Consider the following 22637-nt stretch of genomic DNA (forward strand, 5'->3'; position numbering starts at 1 on the left):
CTGATGGTGACACCAGCCTCTCACTGTTCACAGGGCCAGGCCTGTGTGTCCCATTCCTCTTCAAAGTCCAGTGCCCCCCGCCCCGCAGGCCTAACAGAGGCCTGGGTTCCAGGCTGGCAGGGCTGGCCTTCACCTTTACTGGTGAACCCAAAACATTAGGCACCCATCCAATCCTCCCCAAAGCTGCAACAGCTGTGAAGAACCGCCATGGTTTTCCAAAACCTCAGCATTCTGAACACCTCCCAGAACAAGCAGGGGTTTTCCAAAACCCTGCCTGCCCAGACCAGTCCATTTCCCTGAGACGTTCTGTCCCTCGGCTCTGGAAAATGTTCCCTTTGCCTAAGACTTCTAGTCTTGAGCAGGACCACAGGACAACAAGCCAGACCACCACAGAGCCCCATCCTCCTGGCCAAATGGAGACGGGAAGCCTTCCTTGTTTGCCGAGGGACCTTGTCTTGCCTCCAAGGCACAGAGGGTGCCTGACCAGACTCACTCTGCGTCCAGCATACCATGCCGGACACTGGAAAGCCAATGTCATATGACAGCCACCTCTGTGGGTGGGAAAATGCACAGAAAATTCTAGAACAAAGTGGAGGAAAACAAAGTGAAACAGAGTTCAGCCAAGGCCCAGCCAAAGCCTCTAAGGAAGCAGACTAGCTGTCCAGCAAAAAAGCTAACTCAAACACGGCTTCTAAGGCCAACACAGTTTTGAGGAGACTTGGGGCCTAGGCAGGCCCCAGTGGCCAGGACACCAGCAGAACATCACCCAGAGTGATAAATAAAGAAGCTTTATTTATCATCTGGAATAACCACGGGAGGCTGGAGTAAGGCTTGGCAGAAAGGAAAGCAAGCGAGCGATGTTACAGGATGGCCTTGAAAATCTCCCCTGACGTAATTAAAGCCAAAAGGTCAAGGTGCCTAGCCCTTTTCTCAGATGGTTTCAGAAATGCAGAGGGTGACTCTAGGGGAAAGGCTACACTGCGATCCCTAACGCTAGCCTTCCAGTCTTCCGTAGCAGCTGGGCACACATGCACACCACAGTATCAGCATTCCCACGCCCAGGCACAGTACCGCAGTCCTGCTGCTGCCTGCAGCCCCGTGCCCTAACACACTCCCGCTCAGAAGCACCTCCCACTGTCTTCCGTGAAAGCATTCTGTGAACCCCAAATTGCTTTGACAATCCTCAAAGGAATGCCCTGCGTTACTGGCCTCTGAATCTCCATTCAGCCAACATCATGCGGGGATGCCGAGCACAGCCCAGACCTGGACCCAGACATTTGCACAGGGACAGAGTCTAGTGCTGAGAGAGGAGGAAGGAGGAGAGAGAAATGATCAGAGATAAAAGCAAGCGTGGTGGTGTAGACCTCTAATCCCAGGACTTGGGGTGCGAGGGCAGAGAGAGCAGAATTTAAAGGATAGCTTTGGCTACATAGCAAGTTAGAGGCCAGCCTGAGCTACAAGAGAACTTTTCTCAAAAAGAAAAGAAAAAAACAGCGGAGCCCACACAGGTTTTCCAGCCCTACACACTCATGCTGGAACTGGAGGGTCTTTCCATTTGCCAAGGCTAGTTAGTGGATGGGCAGTCAGGCCCACTTACAGGACCACCAAGCCTGAATCAACAGGTTCTTAGCTCTCCACAACGCACGTCTTCATCCTTGCCTCATTCTCTCAGCGTTTCAAGTTTACGATTATCTTCTCCTCGATGAGATCAAAGACAGAAGACCCACGGCCCTCCTGCCTTCGCCCGGGAGAAACACTGGCCCACGAGGGACCCTCACTGGACTCCAATTCCATGAGGAAAGGAACCACGTTGTTATCCAACCTCTGGCACTTAGCATAGCCGTTGACACACAGCTGGCGCTCAGGCAGAGTCCTAAGCTGGGCTGAGGTGAGCAGCTGTCCTCACCAGGGCGCCCTGAACTGGCTGTTTGAATGTGGATGATCCACGGTGGAGTCAGCAGGAGTGAAGCCTGACATTAACTCCCATCCTCAGAGCAGGTCCTTCTGCTACGGCTTAGAGAAAGACTGCGGCACGGTTCCTATGGCCAGCATACCGTGCCCCATGTCGGGATGGGGTCCTCTCCTGGGCATAGGGACACCCCTGGAAGAGCAGCTGTGCTCAAGTACATTGTAGGTAGGGGACGAGACCTTCTGGAAGAGAGTTCTAGGTTGAAGTCATGGTTCCTCCATCACCACCCATCACTGCCAGCCCCCAGCGCTTGAGCAGTGAATGTCTGCTGTCAATCAACCATCCAAGTTAGGGCATCTTATGATGGTGACTTGCGAGAACAAAAGTTCTTCCCTTGACCTCAGATTTGGGACTGAGCACTCAAAGCTTTCTCCTTCCCAGCCTCTGTCCTACCTCTCTGCCCCCTAAGGGACAGTCACTACCTGGGCCTCTGGGGCGGCTTGGCATGTGGCCGGCACTTTTACCCTTTGCTTCCAGCATTAAAAAAGCCGGGCGTGCTGGCTGAGAATTCTTTCTCCTCCCCTTGCCCTTTTCCTTCCTCCTCTTCATTCTGCCCCACCCCCATCCTCTAGCTCCAAGAGCTCCCCAAGTGACGACGTGCGGATCCAAATCAAACCTCTATCCTCAGGCCCCTGCTGGATCCCTTCTGGATGACAGCCTGCCTTCCTCCCCCAGCTCCTCTAGCCAGCCGCCTTCCTCATCCTCACCTCCACCCCCGCCATTCCTATTTATGAGCAGCTTTCTAAATACAGCCAAAACTTCCCCTTTTCTGCCCAGAGGACCTACGAAGTAGCTGCAGAAGTCCGGCACCTCGGCAAAGGTTTTCTTGCCAAGTTTGCCTAAGTCCCATGCCCTTCAGCTTAGGAGCTGTTTCCCCACCCAGACTCCAGAAGAAACTATGCCCTCCTAAAGTGGAGAGAGGCGCATGCGCAGTCCCCCTACCCCCTGTCCACTTTGTCCTGAGAGGAGAGGGTAAAATTTACAAAGCAACTCGCTGAGGGTCCAGGATGACTGGCTGTATAGAAAAGGAGTTCAGAACTTAGCCTGGCTTCTGCCTGGCCCTGTCCCCGTGTTGGGAGGACCCTTCAAAAGTCCCCTTATTTCTCAAATGAAGGGTTAGTCTAGTAGATTTTCCAATCTCTGATTCCCTTACTCAGCTATTTCTCCCCAGGGTGCTCTTGTCCAGTGACTGGAGATCACTGAGCCCAGGATTACTCCACTACCTCACGGTAGTCCCCATTCCAGCCCAGGTCTCCTGCGCTGTGCCCAGGGCTCTTTCTGTGATACTTTCCTCAGGAAAACAGTTCGCTCCAGCCTGGTCACAGAGTCAGGGGAGAATCCTCCTGGGGAGACTTGATAAGCATCCCCGGCTGTCTTAGGTATACTTCACATCAAAGAAGCATCTAGGAGGTGACCAGGTTACTCTGACCAGTCCCCGTGAAGGCCACTGCGAAGGTTCCCAGAGGCAGAAAGGCTCCCGGTGCTGTCAGCCAATGGTAACATCCATCCATCTTCTCCGCTCAGCAAGGGTTTGGGGGCTATGCAAAGAACCCTGGTATAAGATACATGTCTGTCATGAGAGGTGAGGTGGGTCTGGGCTGTATATTTGCCACCTAACCATGGAGGCCCAGAGGCCCTGCTCTAAGGATGTGATCCAAGGCCAGTCTTCAGGCTGTGGCCAGCAGGGAGGGCTTCACACAGACTGAGAAAGGAAAAATACAGAAGAGAAACCAGAGAGAGGCCAAGTGCTGGGAAGGAGATAAGGACAAGAGAAAGGAGAAGAGCTAGAGTCGAGAGTCACGTGAACAGCATGTGCACAGCAAACCTCTCCATCCTATCCCACAGCCTCTCCTCCATTAATCATTCCCTAGGCCAGGAAAAAAAAAAAAACACTCTGCTGGCAGGGCACAGAGTACAGGACACAACACCCCTCAGGGTCCAGGACAGACAATCTAAAGGAGACGTTGCCACCTCTGAGTCTGAGAGCTCTGTGTCCCCTCTAAGCCAAGAGCCCCCATATATAGAGACACAGAGATGCGACCAGCTCCCCCTCTCCTCAGTACACCAGAACCATGGTCTCTTGCAGATACAGAAGCAAAATAACTTGGTCATCCCTAGGCTAACGGGAATGTTAAATCGGGTTCCAGAGACACTGGAATCAGGGGACCCAAATGCAGCTGTGGCTGAGCCCTGTGACCCTCCCTGGGAGACATCTCTCCCCTACCTCTTGCTTCAGCTGCCTTCTGCAATGACATACCGGCAGGAAAGGCAGGCTGTGGACTCCGCTGCCAGCCAGCTCCGTACCTGTTCCCTGTACCTGTACAGTGCATCGAACAGACAGAAGGGACCACAGAACACCCGCCCCCAAAGTGTTGCATTCATTCCGACGACACAGGGCTGTCCTTGACAAACGAAAAATAGGTACAACCTCGACAGAAAATGCGTGCAGAGTGTAGCTCGGGGCAGAGCACTTGATTAGCATGCACGAGGCCCTGGGTTTCATCCTCTGCACCACAAGGAGGGTGGGAGAGGCAGAGAGAGAACTGAGCAAAGGGTGTGAATGAGCAATTATCAGAGCTGTAGGGGTGTGTGCAGCTAGGAGGATATGGAGTAAGTTCACCCAAGAGGCCTCCGTCAGTGTGGAGTGGGGGCACCCGGATGCTGGTTCTGAGTCCAGGGGCTTTTATTTTCCTCTCCTCAGAGGATGTTTGACAATGTCAGAATTCATTTCTAGTAGTCTCCATGGGGGAAAAGGTACTTGGTACCAAGCTTGATGACCTGAGTTCAAATCTATAAGATAAAAGGAGAGAACTTGCTCCCAAAAGTTGTCCTCTGACCTACACACACACACACACACACACACATACACACACACCACACACACACACCACACACACACCACACACACCACACACACACCACACACACACACACACCACACACACACCACACACACACACACCACACACACACACCACACACACACCACACACACACACCACACACACCACACACACACCACACACACACACACCACACACACACCACACACACACACCACACACACCACACACACACACACCACACACACACCACACACACACACACACACCACACACACCACACACACACACACACCACACACACCACACACACACACACCACACACACACCACACACACACACACCACACACACACCACACACACACCACACACACACACACCACACACACACACCACACACACCACACACACACACACCACACACACACCACACACACACACACCACACACACCACACACACACACACACCACACACACCACACACACACACACACACACCACACACACACCACACACACACCACACACACCACACACACACCACACACACCACATACACACACCACACACACGCACACCACACACACACACACCACACACACACCACACACACCACACACACACCACACACACACACCACACACACACACACACACACACCACACACACACACACACACACACACCACACACACCACACACCTTGGCGCTGTGTGTGTATACATACAAACTAAACTTTTTGTTGTTGTTTTGGTTTTGGTTTGGTCTGTTTGATTTTTGTTTTGTTTTCAGACAGGATCTCTCTATGTATCCCTGACTTTCTGGGAACTTGCTATGTAGACCAGGCTGGTCTCAAACTCAGAGATCCTCCTGCCTCTGCCTCCGAATTACTGGGATTAGAGGCGTGCACTGACACACCTGGCCAAAAGGATTTTTAAGAAGCTAGAGTCTTGCCCGGCGCCTGATAAAAGTGCATCAGGAGCCGAGCCAGAATTAATGTAAGCAAACAAAACGGAAGAGCAACAGCAGCAGGTGTGTACGCGGCCACCATGCGTGTGATTGTCATCTTTGGATCCATGGCCTCTCGTCTCAAGTCATCTCAGCTTCTTCTTGTGTGCTCCAGGACCAGTGTGGAGCCTCGGCCCAGAGGGACCCCAGTTTTACCCAGAGAGGGAGGAACGGTTTTGGTACGCAGCTCAGCAGCTGCCTCGGCAAGCAGATGGAGGGCAGGGACCGAATGAGATGTACTCAGGGAGAAAAAGGGTGGGTGAGAGTGACTGGGGCCAGGGGAAGAGGAAGAGAAAGGGTGCTGCAAGTTTCAGTGTTTCACAATGAGACAAAAATACCAGACAGCCTTGGGGCCATGGGGAGAAGTTCAAGTTGAGCAACAGCTGTACTGCTGTTTCTGATCCATGGAAAATTCTCTTTTCATTAGACCCCCCCTGCTCTAGTGAAGCCAGACCCTTCATTACCACCACAGTGGTGAGAAAAGGACATTTGTCCCGTGCCACCAGGCCCTCTGCCCTCCCACACACCCAGGCCAATACTCCACCCTGACTAAGCTTCTCGGGATTACCAATTATTGTACTTACTGACCCCCCACACTCTGGCCTCACTAGACCCCGAAACAATTTACACATGAAACGATCACTATAATGATGTATATATTATGGCCCAGGATATGGAAAGAAGCCATCTCTCTCAAATGACAGCCCACAAGGTCCACCAAGAGTCTTAAAGGTCACCTCAAATTCGCCTGTAGTTTTCTGGCAACAGAGATGAGAAAAAGTTGGGCATCCATCATACAAGTCTTGGAGTCCTCACATCAGAATTCCTTGCAGATTTGTTTTTTTTTTTTTTTTTTTGATGGAATCCAGAGCCTAAAATGTCTTCTGCCTGGTGTCTGAGGAAAGGACCAACTGGACAAAAACGTCCCAAAGTGTACACCACTTGGGGACCTCCTCTTCCCAAGTCATAAGGGAGAGGCGGATAAAAATAAAGATTCTGTGATGACCAATACTGCTCCATTTCCTGACCCTCTGACTAGTTGGGGATAAGTATCTGGAAGAATGGATGGAATGCGTGGCCTTTAAGTGACCCCCCCTTGAACTTTATTTCCCTCAACTGAGCTTTTATACAACTCAAGCAGCAGGAGGCAGATGGAGGTTGTAAGTGCTGGCGTGGTCTGGCTTCAGGACACTGGCATGAGGCAGGGTGGAGCCGCGGGATCCTGGCACCTGCCGAAGTGAATTCATGAATTGAGCTAGTCACAGACTCCCTGAAAGGCTATGGTGAAGTGGTTGGGAGAAACAGAAAGAAGACTGAGACAAAGTGGGGGCTTTGGGTCCATACCCAGCTCTGAGGCTCCACCTTACTTTGGGTTGTCATGAGACACCCTCATTTTACTGTGTGACCAGACACTATGTCACGGTCTCCAGCTATTAGCCCAATACTATGATTGTGTTCATTGTGTGTGTGTGTGTGTCTGAGAGAGAGAGAGAGAGAGAGAGAGAGAGAGAGAGAGAGAGAGAATCATAAGGTTTTTGTTTTTTGTTTGTTTTTTTTAATATTTATTTATTTGTTTATTATGTATACAGTACTCTTCCTGCAGGCCTCATTACAGATGGTTGTGAGCCACTATGTGGTTGCTGGGAATTGAACTCAGGACTTTTGGAAGAGCAGGCAATGCTCTTAACCGCTGAGCCATCTCTCCAGCCCCGAATCATAAGGTTTTGATAGCAGTTATGGAGGCAGCTAGTCTAAAATCTGCAGGGCTGATATCTGTTTCAGTACAGAGTAGCAGGCTGCTACAGAACAGAACCAGGAAGAGCTGTCAATTAAAGGCTCTCAGATGGGGGAATTCTCTTATTCGGGGTTAACCTTCTGTTCTATTCAGTCCCCCCACTGATTGGATAAGCCCCACCCACATTTTGCAGAAAAATCTGCTTGTAAAGGTTTAAATGTTAATCCTATTAAAAAAAACACCTTTATAGAAACAGCCAAGATATTTGACCAAATAACTCGGTACCCAGTGACCCAGTCAAGTTGACAGATAAAATTGGACATCACAGGAATCCTATAAGAAAGTAGCTGTGATCAAAGCTGGATAAGTATCCAAGGCCAATGAGCAAGTGAGCAAGAGCACTAGTGTGGTGCTTAGTCATCCGCTCATTCCAGAAACATTACTCACACACCTGTGACAAGACTCCTGCTTCTTTCTGCTGTGTAACAAGCCACTCCTAAACCTAATGGCTTAAAAGAACAAGGCTTTATTTGTTTATGATTTTATAGGTCAATAATTGGGGAAGGGCTCGGCTTGTCTTCTGTATCAGGCAGCTTCAGTTAGCTTGAAAAGTGCACACAAGCCATAGCAAATTGTCTAGTGATCACACTGTGTGCTGGGTGATTGTTCACTCACGATTCCAGACCTTAATCTCTTTCCAGATCAGTGGCTGTCGTCCTTGAGAATGTTCCAGGGCAGGGATGAGAAGAGGCAAGGTTCATCAGAACTATGGTCAGCCATAGTTTGATGTCATATTTTGTTTTGTTGGGGGTTGGTGTTGGTTTTTCAAGGGTTTCTCGTGTCACTCTGGCTGTCTTGGAACTCCTTCTGTAGACCAGGGTGGTCTCAGACTCACAGAGATCCTCCTGCCTCTTCCTCCAGAGTGCTGGGATCAAAGGTGTGCACCACCACTGCCCGGTCCTGATGTCACGTTATTAATAGCAAGCCATATTCCCACAATCATGGAGGAATAGAACTATATGAGACATTTGTACCAAAATGTGTGGTTCACTGGGGGCCCCAATACAGCTATCTACCACAAGATACAAGGGACTCCATCCTTCCCCCTGTTCCCCAAGAATCTGGACTCCGAGTGAAGATCAGTATTACTCATGCATCAAGCAAGTCCTTATGACTTACTGACATGTTCTGATGACTTTGTTTTGTTGTTGCTGTTTTGTTTTTGGTTTTTGAGACAGAGTTTCTCTGTGTAGCGCTGCTGTCCTGGAACTCCCTCTGCAGACCAGGCTGGCTTCAAACTCAGAGATCTGCCTGCCTCTGCCTCTCCAGTGCTGGGATTAAAGGCATGCACCACCATACACAGCTTAATTTAATTTTATTATTATTGTTGTTTATAGTGTGTGCATATGGTGGGAGTATGGTTCATGTCACGACACATCACATGCCTTGAGGTCAGAGGACAATATCAGTTCCCTAGTTCCACCTGTACATGGAGTTCAGGTACTGAACTCGGATCATAGGGAAGCAAGGACTTGACCTGCTGAGCTCGCTCACGGGCCTTAGAATAACTGTCCAAAGAAAAAGTTGCTACTTGTACACACTCGTGGGAGAAGATGCCTAAAGACTGAGAATTCTGAGCCCTGCTTTGAAAAAAAAAGAAAAAGAAAGAAAGAAAGAAAGAGGAAATTGGATTCTGCTTCCTAGTGGGAGGAGGCAGAAGGGAGAGGAAGTTCAGGAAAGAGAAGAGAGGCACAGATTTCTAGAAACTTCCTCATTGCTCCCTCCTCAGTGTCTATGCCTACCCTTCTTCTGCCCACAGTTTTCTCCTTCCATGCCTCCCTCTTCCCCCACTTTAGAAGCGGGGCTTTGGCTTGCCCGAGTGCATCACACTTCATGAGGCCCTTCTCTCTCCTTCCATATTGCAGGCCCCAGCCTCAGGGATGCTGGGCAGGTTGCTAAGGGAGAACAGAGGAGTCTGACCCACTCTCCACACTGCAGGACAAGGACCTCGGAAGGCACAGCTCAGCTTAGAGCCCACTGTAGCAGGCTAGCCCGTGCTGGTGAGGCCCACAGACTACGTGCTCCCAGCACCCACACTGACCCATGCCCTCAGGCCACCCTTGACTCTCCTGCATGTTTCAGCATGGACAGTCCTGGCCTCATTCTTTCCTCCTCTCAGAACCTCTGGGCCTCTTCGCCTGGGATCCACAGCTTCCCATCCTCAGAAGTCTGTGAGGAAAACCCAAAGCTCCATGAATTTGGATAAGGGCGCTGGGGAGCAGGGGAGCTGTGGGTGCGCATTTTCACTAGCCTTTAACTGAAGTCTGCACTTACTTTCCAGGGTAGGGAAGATCTCCAGTAGTATCAGACACCGAGACTCTGTCACCAGAAGCCATCAGGTTTAGATCACTTTAGACTGGCTGCAGATCTTTGAAGATGTAACACATACACATCACCATTGCAAAGCAACCACCTGTTAGTGCCGCTAAGGTGAGGGGAAAGGGCTCCATCGGTAATGGCGCTTGCTGCATGAGCCTGATAACCAGGGTCAGATCCCTGCAGTCTTCCTAAAAGCTGGGTGTGGCTGCTCAAATCTGAAATCTCAGCACTCCTCTGATGAGATGGGAACCAGAGAACCACCTGGAAGTCTGTGGGCCCTGGAGAACAAAGAGCAGCCACAGAAACTAGAGAGTCCCTGCCGCAGACAGGCAGTGGTGGTGCACGCCTTTAATCCCAGCAGGGGCAGAGGCAGGTAGGTGGATCTCTGTGAGTTCGAGGCCAGCTGGTCTACAAGAGCTAGTTCCAGGACAGGCTCCAAAGCTACAGAGAAACCCTGTCTCAAAAAACCAAAGAGAGAGAGAGAGAGAGAGAGAGAGAGAGAGAGACCTTGCCACAACAAGGTGGATAAAGGACAAGGAAGGATGAGGACTGACTCCCAAAGGCCAGCCTCTGACAGCAAGTCTAATGACCTGAGTTTAATTCCTGGAAGCCATATGATGGAAGGAGAGGACCAGGTCCCTCAAGCTGTCCACTAACTCCACAGAGTGTCACGGCACACACACATGTAGGCAGAGACTGCCTGTTCATTTCCTGGCCACCCTGACACGAATAATCACACAGAAACTATATTAACTCCAACACTGTTTAGCCAATGACTCTAGCGAATTCCACCCTGACACGAATAATCACACAGAAACTATATTAACTCCAACACTGTTTAGCCAGTGACTCTAGAGAATTCCTAGCTAGCTCTTACATCTTAAATTAACCCATTTCTATCAATCTGTGTATTGCCACGAGGCTGTGGCCTACTGGTAAGATTCCTAAGGCTCCAGTGTGTCCTTCTCCTTCAGCAGCTACACGGCATCTCCCTGACTCCGTCTACTTTCTCTCTATATCTCTGTTCAGATTTCCCGCCTGGCTTTACTCTGCTAAACCAATGGCTGAAACAGCTTTATTCATTAATCAATAAAAGCAACACATATACAGAGGACTTCTCACATCTCTCTCTCTCTCTCTCTCTCTCTCTCTCTCTCACACACACACACACACATATGCTAAATTAAAAATAATCAAATTGTAAAGTATTAATCAAAACGCACCTCAGGGGACAGGGGCTGGAGAGATAGCTCAGCAGGTAAGTGCATGGCTGCTCTTGCAGATGACATGGGTTCAATTCCTAGCACCTACACAGTGGCTCACAAACACCTGCAATGCTAGTCCCAGAGGATTCCGTGGCCTCTTCTAGGCTCCACAGGCACTGTATGCGTGTAGTATGTAGACATACATGCAGGAAAAACACCCAGACACATATGAAAATAAAGACAAGCCTTTTAAGAAGTACCGCAGCTACTCTCAGAGCTGGCTCCCGTTTGGAGGTCTGTGCGTCATTGTCATAGTCCTGACTTGGGTCTGCATATTTGAAACTACTCGGTAAAGGACCCACAACTTTCCCCAATGCCATACGGCCCAGGGTACACAGAGGTCAAGTGCTAGGATTCTCACCCTCAGTATGAAAAACCACGCACGTGTGTGTGTGTGCGCGCACACACACACACACCAGAAGTGCCCTCTGCTAGCTTTGCATTTCTGATGTTTGCCTGATGGACGACAAGCCTTGGGAGCGAGAACTGTTACATAATGCTGCCTCAGCACAAATATGCGTTCAGTTCCCTATAACCCTATCTCTTGGTCTTTGTAAACCAGGCCAAGCTGCTTCCAGAGCTTCTGGGAGCAACCCCGACCACTGCTTGGGTCCATGGAGTTAGAATTATGTGAATCCACCTGGTAGAGGCCATGGGCCTCAGTGTGAGCCAAACCCAGCTTGAGCCTCAGGAGACACAGACAACCAGTACACACCAAATGGGGGTGATCTGGCTTGACTGTCTCTGGCTGGAACATACCTTGAGCCTCTCCAGTTCTCCATGAACCCCCTAACCTCACTTAGGTGTGGGGAACCTGTGAGGAATATTGCCTGGATTAAGAAGATGCATAGAACAGTTGTATAGATTTTTAGCAAGTAATAAATAGCCTTTAATGTAAATATCTCCATGTAATATTCAAGACATGATTATACTGAAAAAATATATCATGTGGAGTCTTTCGGAAGCCTTGTTTCCACTCTAAGCTAAAGCGATAGATTACCTTAAAACTTCATTCTAGGAACCAAAAGGGCAAAGGTGAAGATTGTATCAACAGACACAGTCACTGCAGCAGAAGCAAAGCTCACATTTGGCAGCATTTATTGAGCACCGACTACATACACACACACAGAAACTCTGCTAAGTCCTTCCCTCCTAGAACAGCACAGGAAGAAGTGTCACTAAGCCCATTTACGAATGAGCAAACCAAGGCTCTTGTCTCCTGCATATTGTAGCATCTGGCTTCAGGGCTGACTCCAGAACATACCCTGACCCACAAGGTCATGGGGTAAGACCCAAGGACATTGGGCCTGTTCCCATTCCTCTGTACACGCACACTCCTGGCCCTCAGGAGGCTGTGGGTGGGGCTTAGCCATGGAGAACGTGAGAACAGTGGAATGTCAGGGGAGTTTGGCTTCCTGTTCTCCTTGAAGCCCTGCTTGTCCTTTGCATAGTCAGGTTTGGGTTTTGGTGTGAACTAGGAGACCTCACTTTGAAAGTAAAGAGAGGCGTGAGGCCCTCATAGAGAGGTGCTTCGGATGGTCATGGCTTGAGAGGGTGAGAGAGGCTCCCAGAGCCCCATCCCCAGGAGAATGAGAGCCAGGCCCTCACAGCGTTCTCCACAGGAGGCCTTCATGTGGGCACCAAGAACCCTGGATTGCCCAAGCCCACCTACAGTTGTGCAGAGGAAGGCTGTGTCTGGGTGACCAGCCCCTGGGACATTCCTAACCCCAGCTAAAGGGGACGCCTCCTGGGGCCTCCACGGCTGCACTGGGGCCTGGCCAACAGCTGTCCCACCCACCCAGTCAGTTCCTAGGAGACATGCAGCTTTGATGCGCCTGTCAAAGCATTCTTGTTCTGGCAGCTGTTTCCCAGAGGGGCAGTTACTGCCACAGTCACCTCCCACATCTGGCTATGGGACTGAGACTAGGTGTCCAGCCCATCAGCAGACAGACACACTTAGCCCACAGGGACAGTGGAGGACCTCATCCCATTGGGACTAAAAGGGGTCACTTCCATCCCCATTTATAGATGAGGCCAGGCCTACACTACCTCAAGGATTTTAACCCAGGTCTGGATTCTCCTCCTCGACTCAGGCCACCTCCGCTTGCACAGACCCTATCAGTTCAGAAAAGTATTTAAGTATTTCAAACCGGGCGGTGATGGCGCACGCCTTTAATCCCAGCACTCGGGAGGCAGAGGCAGGCGGATCTCTGTGAGTTCGAGGCCAGCCTGGTCTACAAGAGCTAGTTCCAGGACAGGAACCAAAAGCTACGGAGAAACCCTGTCTCGAAAATCCAAAAAAAAAAAAAAAGTATTTCAGGGGCACCCCAGTACTCTAAAGGATGGAGAAGGGGCAGTTAAGAGTCTACCCAGAGTTCCTTGATCTGTCCCTCTCAGAAGAGAGGACTCTGTGTGACAGTTACTGCATCCCTGACATTTATTCTTAAGATGCCAGTGACACCCAGCCCCCACCCTGACCCCCAGGGGCAAAACCACACACCAGGTGAGTCCAGCTGAATTTAAAATGACTTTAGTCCCAGCACCTGTGAAGCTGAAACAATAAGTTCAAGGCTGGCCTGGGTTACCTAGTGAATGTGAGGCCAGCCTGGGCTAGGTGAGACCATGTCCAAAACAAAACAACAAGATGTATGATGTGTCCCCTGGAGATTTGCAGAGGTCCAGGAGAAGAGGCAGCATTAGCCTGCCCTCCTACAGTCCCAGTTTCTAAAGAAAGATGGGGTAAGATGATCACACCTGTGCTCAGGACACGGGAGCATGTGTGCAAAGTCATGAAAAACCCTGGAGCCAGAGAAAATCATTCAAGCCTGGGGCCATCCGTGAAGGCTTGGTGGGGAGGGATTCGTTCGGATACAGGTGTCCTGGGAAGGACATATGTGTGGGGGAAGGCTCAAGAGCAGTAAATGGTGCTCGTGGTGGGGATGGGCTTGCCAGTTTCCCCAGAGGCACTTGGTAAAGCCGCAGCTGTGACTAGGCCCTGACAGAGGAGACTCACAGACAGGGCTGAAGACCGCCTGGCCTCTAACAAAGAGCAAGCCCAGGGTAGGCAAGCTTGCTGCTGTCTGATGTTTCTATGAGCCCGTGAGGGCTTAGGGCCAAAGTCCCCATCAAGGGAACTCTTCCGGGCTTGCAGAGCTTCCAAAGGCCCGGGAGCCTAGAAAACTTTGTCCTGAGAGCCCAGCTCCCCAACTCTACACTCAACCTGAATTTCTTGCTGCCTAGGTGTACTTTTTAATCAAAGTGGGTTTCCAGAGTGACAGACCCCTACTGGGGGGGGGGGGGGTGTCAGCAGAGGAATGTGGGTTACTGGCTGCCCACAGGGAGCCTCTGAGAGAATTCGCCAGCAGGGGGCGCTGTGGACTCAGGCACACAGCCCAGCCTGGGGGAGAGAGGCGACGGCCACGTGGTGAGGCCTCAAGGCTGCTAGCCTCTCTCTACCCCAGCAGGTGCTCAGCAGGGTGTCCACCTCCCCACAGCTTCCCAGGCTCACCCATCTCTACCTTCCCTCCCCCCACCATCCAAAGAAGGAGAAGCAAGTGTGGTGCCCACTTGGCAGATGGTCAGTGAGTGCAAAAAAATAGTGGGGGACACCACAGCCTGCACAGAAGCAGCTTAACCAGCATGCCTCCAGGCCCACGTGGCTGGGACAACCTTTCAGCCTTGTTGGCAAGCCACGGAAGTGACAGCCTACCCTGTCCTCAGGCTGACACTGCACGCTACAGGATAACGTGGACAACCCCACGTCCTGATTGGAAGTGCTGGCCAAGGGGAAGAAGTGCTTGCCCAGGCCCAAGTCTGGTGGAGCAGGGTGTGACCAGCACCGCGGGAAGAGGGTGACAGGGCACTTACCTATCTGCACTCTCTCCCAGCTGCTAACATTGATGCCAAAGAGCCATGGATGCAACCCTGGTGTTATTGGCACCCCTGTGGCTTCTGGGTACCATGTCTGTCTGGTACCCATCCGAGAAGCAGGTGTGACTACGAGCCCATTTGACAGATGAGAAGACGAAGGCTCAATTAAAGTGGCCTTGGAGGCCTGCTCTGAGGGTCCCCGTAGGGAAAGTGGCCTGCCTGGCCCTTACCTGTTCACCACCACGTTCTTGGTGGGCCTAGGGGTTTAGGTGAGGAGACAGCGGAGCCTGTGGTCTGTGGCCAAAGTCAAGGCAGAGTTTGTGGCTACGGAGGGTGCCACTGAGGATGGAAGGGAGAGGGTGGGACTTCCTGGAGACTGAAGAAAGGAGCCTAGCAGGCCAGCTGACTGTCCCTACACAGAGACCCTCCCTTGGGACGGGATGCGTGCTTCTCCAGCAGCCTGAACAAAGGCAAAGAACCAGTCACACCGGCCATTTCCATGGTGCACCCGGCTTGCCTGTGGCCAGCAGCATCAAAGTCCAGCTAGAGAGGAAGGCAGGAGTACCACGTGCCTGGGAAAGTGAAGCCGGGAGATGAGTGGATTCCACTGGCCCTTCTTGGTAGACACGGACCTGGGGAGGACAGAGGGCTGGGCCTGGGGAGGACAGAGGGGTGGGCCTGGGGAGGACAGAGGGGTGGACCTGGGGAGGACAGAGGGGTGTTCCTGGGGAGGACAGAGGGCTGGGCCTGGGGAGGACAGAGGGCTGGGCCTGGGGAGGACAGAGGGGTGGACCTGGGGAGGACAGAGGGCTGGGCCTGGGGAGGACAGAGGGGTGGGCCTGGGGAGGACAGAAGGCTGGGCCTGGCTGCGCACACCTATTTTTTCCTTACTCGGGAGGCTGAAGCAAGGGGATCTTGAGTTGAAGGACAGCCTGGGCTATATGAAACCCTGCTTCAGAAGATCAATGGACAAAACCAACACAACCAAAAGGGACCTATGGGTTCTTGCCTGACATGTTCAGGGTAGTGGGTTTCATCCCCAGTGTGGTAGGAAAACAAAGATAATGGGGATGAGAAAGAAGGACAAAGCCACTAGACATTAAACTGTCTGAAGAAATGGGTAATTGGCCTGTAATCCCAAATCTGGGGAGGCTGACACACTAAGACTGCAAATTCCAGGCAAGCTTGGACTATTCGGTGAGACACTGTCTTCCCCCCAGTATATGGCTAATAGTGTGGCAGATGGAAGATGAGGCAAGAGTAACAGCTGCTAGCTTGAGTAGTGGAAGAATGTGACTTTGAACCAAGACCCAGCATCCAAGTAGAGGAATGAGCTGGAAAGAGATTGCCAAATGCAGTCTGGAAGACTCGAATAAAACATGTGCGGATTTTGAAAGCAGTGGTGAGCATTGAACACAGGGACGAAGAGGGCTGGGCTGGTGAGGGTGGCACATTGGATGTAAAGGTGCTTGCTGCCAAGCCTAGCGACCTGAGTTCGATCCCCAGAACCCACCTTGGAAAGAAGGAAAGAGCCAACTCACACAAGTTGTCCTCTGACCTCCACACAACCACCATGGCATGTGCACTCACACACACCCATACACACACACACGCACATGCACAATAAGACAAATATTTGTTTGTTTCCTAAGTGGGGGGGAATGAATTCAAAAAAACCAGGTAAAGCCATGGCGAACTCTCTCCAACAAAGACAATCAGGGTTGAGTGAAATTGGAACTGGGTCTGCAACCAAGGGAGGAAGTACAACGGTAGCGACCCCCAGGAGACCTGGCTAGGCTGTGTTGACAAAATCTGAAGGTGTCTACCTCTCCAGCATCATGAATGAGAATTCAACTCAGGGCAGAAAGGGAACCCAAGAGCTCTGAGACCAGGCCTACTCAGCTGGCCTTAACCCAACTAAGGAGTAGGCTCTTTGTCCTCTGAAACTCCTCCTGCCACCCTCTTCCTGTGCCCCAGGACTCAACCTCTGTATCATCACAGTGCTTGCTTAGCAGCGGCTCTGCGTGACAGGCAAGCACTGAAGTCAGGGAGGCTACAGTGAGTGGGGCCAATGTCCCAGGAGAGAGGAGGAGGGCCAGGGTGCTGGGCACAGCCAAAGGCTCCAAGGGTCTAGCATGGATGCACCAGGCTTCTCCTGGGCTCTGTTTCTCAACTGACGGTGAAGATGCGACCTTAGTGTTAGGCTCTCTTGATTCTGTGGTTTTCTTTCTTTTTTTGTCTCAGGAACAATTTCTTTTGGTCAGATGACTAGAGGAAAAGTGGACGCTGCTTAAAAGCCTGTACTCGAGGAGCTGTCTCATGGGGTCCCAGAGGACAGCTTGGTGGGCTGCTGTTTCTCCCTGCCTGTCCACTCATGTTCCCTCTGCCTCCTTGCAAAGGGGCCAGCCTTTCATGAAGCTCAAAGGACAGGGAAGACAGCTGCGGACCCACCCTTCTCTCTTGCCTCTGCAGTCGAGCCCCATGAGCTCCTGGTCACTCCAATTCCTGCTCTACTGAGCCTCTGGCACCTTCCATATGGCACTGACCACAGGTCAGCATCGAGAATAATAACAAGCGGAAGGAGGAAAGAGATCTTGCAGGGCTGAGCTCAGCTCCCCAGAGGCTGCCAGGTACACACGGGCAGAAGAGGCAACAGTGGGTCCCCGGCAGGGTGATTGTGCAAAGGTGCACAAAGGCCAGTACAGAGCCACAGTCTGGGCCTACGTGAGCTGGGAGGCCCTGTGACTACATCCCAGAAGCTCCAGGGCTACCAGGCCAGCAATAGGCAGAACTTAGAGAGCCCAGGCCCAGACCACAAGGTATGGAATTCAGGGCTTCCATCCAACAATGCAAGTGGGGCATCCTTCCTAGGAGATTTCTGGTTGAGGAAAGAAAGGGAGCAAGCTAGGGTCAGGGTGGAAAAGGGCCCACTGCGCTCACTTCCATCTTGGTAGCATATCCCTGTAGGTAGACTGGGAACCCATACAGCAAAACCAGCAGTAAGAAGCTGAGCCTCCTGAGGCCCTGGGGAGCTGCCCTGGTGACCTGCCCTGGTGACCTCTGGCAAGAGCCTCATAGGCCAGTGCTCCAGGACGTGCCAGGGCATTAGGCTACAGAGTCGAGAAGGAGAAGACAGAGGTGGGTGATGTCACCCAGGAATGAAGCAAGCAAGGCCACTGATAACATCGCCAGCCAGGCTCACTGTGGGCAAGGTGACTCATCGGAGACAGCCGCAGCCACCGGGCTATTGTTGCTGTGCCCAAGCAGTGGAACTGGGAGGGGTGGCTCCCGCAGCGGGGACAGGTCCCCACTGAGGCCTCTGTTTAGTGAGACCTCAGAACACAGTGTCCCCAGCCTCCAGCACCCTACCACCTCAGGAAACAACCCTCCCCACAGCAGTTGCCATTATCTTGGTCCCCAGCATTTGGTGGGTGTCTGTGGGGTGTGCTGGGTGATTTCCCTACCCACCCGCTGAGCACAACAGGTACCAGAGATTGCTGACAGCACGCCAGTGGCTCTCCCTGGGTTGGACAACTGTCTTTGGAGACAACACCGGATGGCAAACTGCTAACCACGACCGCGTGGCACCCTCGTGGAGGGTACAGCCTGTTCCTCCTGCTGAAGACACCCGAAGCCTGCCTCCAGTCCATATACTCACTCCACCTCTGAGCCTGCCCAGGCCAAAGCTCTGTCCTTCCCCACCTGTGGGGGCACCACAGCCAGGAGAAGACACTGCTCATCCTTGAGGTCTCCGGTGTCAGATCACATGACTCTACGCGGTGGCCCTGTTCCTTCTCTTTTCTACAGTACTTCTTGTTCCCCTCAGCTGCCTAGAATTATCTCTTTGGCTTGCCTTTAGTAACTTCGCCCTCCCACTGAACTTTCCCCCACTCAGCCTTCTTCCACAGCCTGACTTTCTTCATTCATTCCTTTACCCATCCCATGAAAGAACGCCCGAGTTTCTGCTGGATGCTCTTCGAAGCAAGGGACCAGACAGACGCAGGCCTCTGAAGGTCACGTTCTAGCTGGGGCATGAAAATAAGCAGATTAACTGGATGCAGAAACTAAGTAGGCTGTCCTGGGGCCCAGGCAGGTGATCCTCGCTATCCGGGAAGCCGAGGCAAGAGAGTGGAAAATTCAGGTGGTGCCAGGCCTATAGAGTGAGTTCAAGGTCAGCCTGGGCAACCTATCGAGAATAAACTTGTATACAAGTACGATGGCTCCCAGCTTTAATCCCTGTGCTTGCGAGGCAGAGGCCCCCTGATGTCTGCATGTTGGAGACAGACAAATCTGAATCACAATTTCCAGGTTAGCCGGGGCTATACAGTGAGACCCTGCCTCAAAAGGAAAAGCAACAACAACAACAACAACAAATAAACAAACAAACATAATGAGTTTCCAATGAGAGAATATTGCTTAATGACAGAGTGCTCCCTGGCCTGGCACAAGAGAGACCCTGAATGCGGTTCCCAGTACTGAAGAGAGTAAACCGGACCAAGCACAGTAGGTTATGGTAAAAGCCAGGGAGAGGCCGGAGGAGGAGGAAGGGCCTGCTGCAGCTGGGGTTTTCTGAGGCGAGCCCTGGAGGTAGTGATGGAGGAGCTTTCCCAGCAAAGCCCCGCCCACCAGGTTCCCTTGCCAAGGAACATTATCCACCCCGGCGAGGTACTGCCAGGAGCCCATGGCATGGCCTGGGGCACTCGCTTCCTTCTTAAGAAACAGGCAGCCTCTGAAGACTCCTCCAGGATGTATGAACTCGACCACCCCTCCACACATCCCAGCTAGCAGGAGGGCGAGTGGGCAGGAGGGCGGGAAGGCCTGCTCTGCCACCATAAGCGGCATCACCTCAGGCAGGTTCCCTGGCCTCACTGAAATGGCTTCCTCGCCCATAAAGGACAGGGTGGCATAGAGGCTTGAGTGAAGGTGTGGCTGTGAGATTATCCAGCCCACAGTGGGTGCTAAACTGTCTTTCCTAGGTTAGCCCTTGGGGGAGGGTGGTCATGATGGGGTTGGGTAACAATGAGCCTGCTGGTCATCCAAAGTCTCAGTCACTGCAACCTGGTGCCCTGCCACTACCCGCCAGGGCCGGGCCACCAGGGGCGGGGGTGGGGTGAGGAGGCACTCCCCATGACATCAGCAGGGTTGGAGTCAGGCCGGAGATGCGTGAGGCCCTGGAACTGTCCTACCACAGCCCAGTTCTGACTTCCTCCCAGCAGGGCACTTAGCACGCAGCTTCTCTTCCTTCTGCATTTAAAGAGAGCTACCCACCCTTTGAGGTTTGGCTCCCAGGATCCAGGGCGAGAAGGTAGTAGCAGTATGCCCCAGGTGTTGGCGGCAGACAGTGACAGCCACGGTATGGTCATCTGGTGTCACCTGTGCCGTGGGGATTCTCAGATCCTTCACACTGGAGGAACCCAGGCCTTCAAGTTGTATAAAGCGGCAGGCTTCTAGATAGCAGTAGAGAAACCTGGCACGGCAGAGGCTTGGAGTGGGGTACAAGCTGGGGCTATGGAAGTAGACCGAGGCTGGGTGGAGATTTGTAAGTGATTCCTGTCCCACGGAAGACTGGAGATGGAGTTCCCACTCCTGCAGCATCAGGACCCTATGGGGTGCTAGAGCCTCCATGGGGACCCCTGTGTCCTGGAGATTGGTGGGCTGGGCCTGCTAGGCCAGAGCTGTCAGGTCAATACTGGCCTCTTCTGAGGCAAGGACCCCTAGCAATGGTGACCTGCCTTTGCTGATCACAGTAGACTTGAAGGAATTCACAGAGCTCTGCAAAAACAAATGACATGGAGAGACCGTGTGCTTGCCTTGGGTCCTACAGGGCTGGCACCGAACCTGAGCCCTGTTTCCAAAGTCCCCCCTTAAAGCCAGGAAGCCCGAAATAGAAACTGCACTGGGGGTGGGCTCCAACCTGGCGTGGGCTGGAGCGGGTCGTTCTCCCAGAAGCCACTGGATTTCTCGGCATGAGCAAGTCTGGCCAACATGGGTGTCCATATTGGGCACAGAGTAGGCAAGAGGGGCCCCACTGAGGGCTGAGTGTGGAAGCTGGCCCATGGGGAAGTGGTTTTGATATGAGAAGGTGAAAGAACCATGCTTCCCCCCCCCCACAAAGACAAAGACTGATAAACAGCTGGGTGCCCTCTGTGCGGCACAGAGAGGTAAAGGTGGAAGTTCAGAGGCAGGAAGGTGCCCTCACCGCTTCCTCCACCTCTCTGTCCTTGGCAGGGCAGCATGCAGGGTGGTGTACCTGAGTCTAAGGTCTAGGGGCCGCCTGGTCAGAGCAGTTGATTGTTCACATGTGCATGCTGGGAAGGGCAGGAAGGGCAGGAGGAGGGGCAGCTGCATGTGTGTGTGCGCACATGTGTGGCCAGGATCTGCTTTTACCCCTGCCTGTACCACAGCCTCAAAGGACAGGACGCTCTGTCTCTGGTCTACACTAGGGGCTCCAAACCACGTGCGAAGAGGCCAGGGGAGGGGGGGCACCACCACAGGGTTCATAGCTTGGCACCAATATGTGTGCACCGGGTGGTGTGCAGGTCGGTCACACTCCCCTTCTTCTGTCCTGTCTAAAGTTTAGCCAGGGGATTGGGGAGGGAAAGCCCTCATTTCTATATTGGGGGCTCTCCCTTCTTGTCTCCTGTCTAGACAGCAGCAGATGCTGGAAAATCTTCCATGGCCCAACGAGATTCTAGGCCCCTGGAGACACCAGGGAACAGCAACGCCCCCTGCACTCAGGTCCTATTTATGTGAGATACTGTCTAACCAAGCAGAGATAAGAGCAGCCAGCAGTCAGCGGTAGCCCCAGGTGGTCCTCCGTGCAGCCCCATCTCAATACCCTAGCGGAGGGAGCCACACAGGGTCTGGAGAGGGTGTTCCTCCAAGCCTGTGCTCTGTACCACCCTTTTCTCCCCTCCTTTCCCTCCCTCTCACCGGCTCCTGGGGGCCCCAGTGGTCTCCCAGCACCGAAGTCACCCTCCTGGTTCCTCCTCTAAAACTGACTTAAGGAACAATCTCTAAACAAGCTATCCAAGCCACACCAATCAACTGCAGCCCATGTTTTTTCTTTTTTTTTTTTTTTTTTTTTTTTTTGGTTTTTCGAGACAGGGTTTCTCTGTAGCTTTGGAGCCTGTCCTGGAACTCCCTTTGTAGACCAGGCTGGCCTCGAACTCACAGAGATCCACCTGCCTCTGCCTCCCAAGTGCTGGGATTAAAGGCGTGCGCCACCACCGCCCGGCTCAGCCCATGTTTTTTCCTTCATGACTTCCTTCATCTCAGCCCTTACTTCCTGCCCATCGACTGTTTCTCTTAATATGAGCTCTGGGAACAGCAGAGATGGTCATAGTCTTTGCTATGATCCCTGGCTTCCGGAATGGCACCTGGGTCAAAGGATCTGAGAGTTGGAGGATGGATGGACAGATGGACAGACAGACAGATGGATGGGTGGATGGATGTGTGGAACAAAACAGCAAATAGGTAATCATCTATAAAACCAGACTGGAGGATGGGAGCAGAACCCCGGCTGAACAAGGCATCATTCTGGTGCAGAAATTGTTGTCCCAACATT

Source organism: Microtus oregoni, unplaced genomic scaffold (genome assembly GCF_018167655.1).
Source record: "Microtus oregoni isolate MIOR12 unplaced genomic scaffold, Mior012 000036F_ref0000092, whole genome shotgun sequence".
Classification (NCBI taxonomy): Eukaryota; Metazoa; Chordata; class Mammalia; order Rodentia; family Cricetidae; genus Microtus; species Microtus oregoni.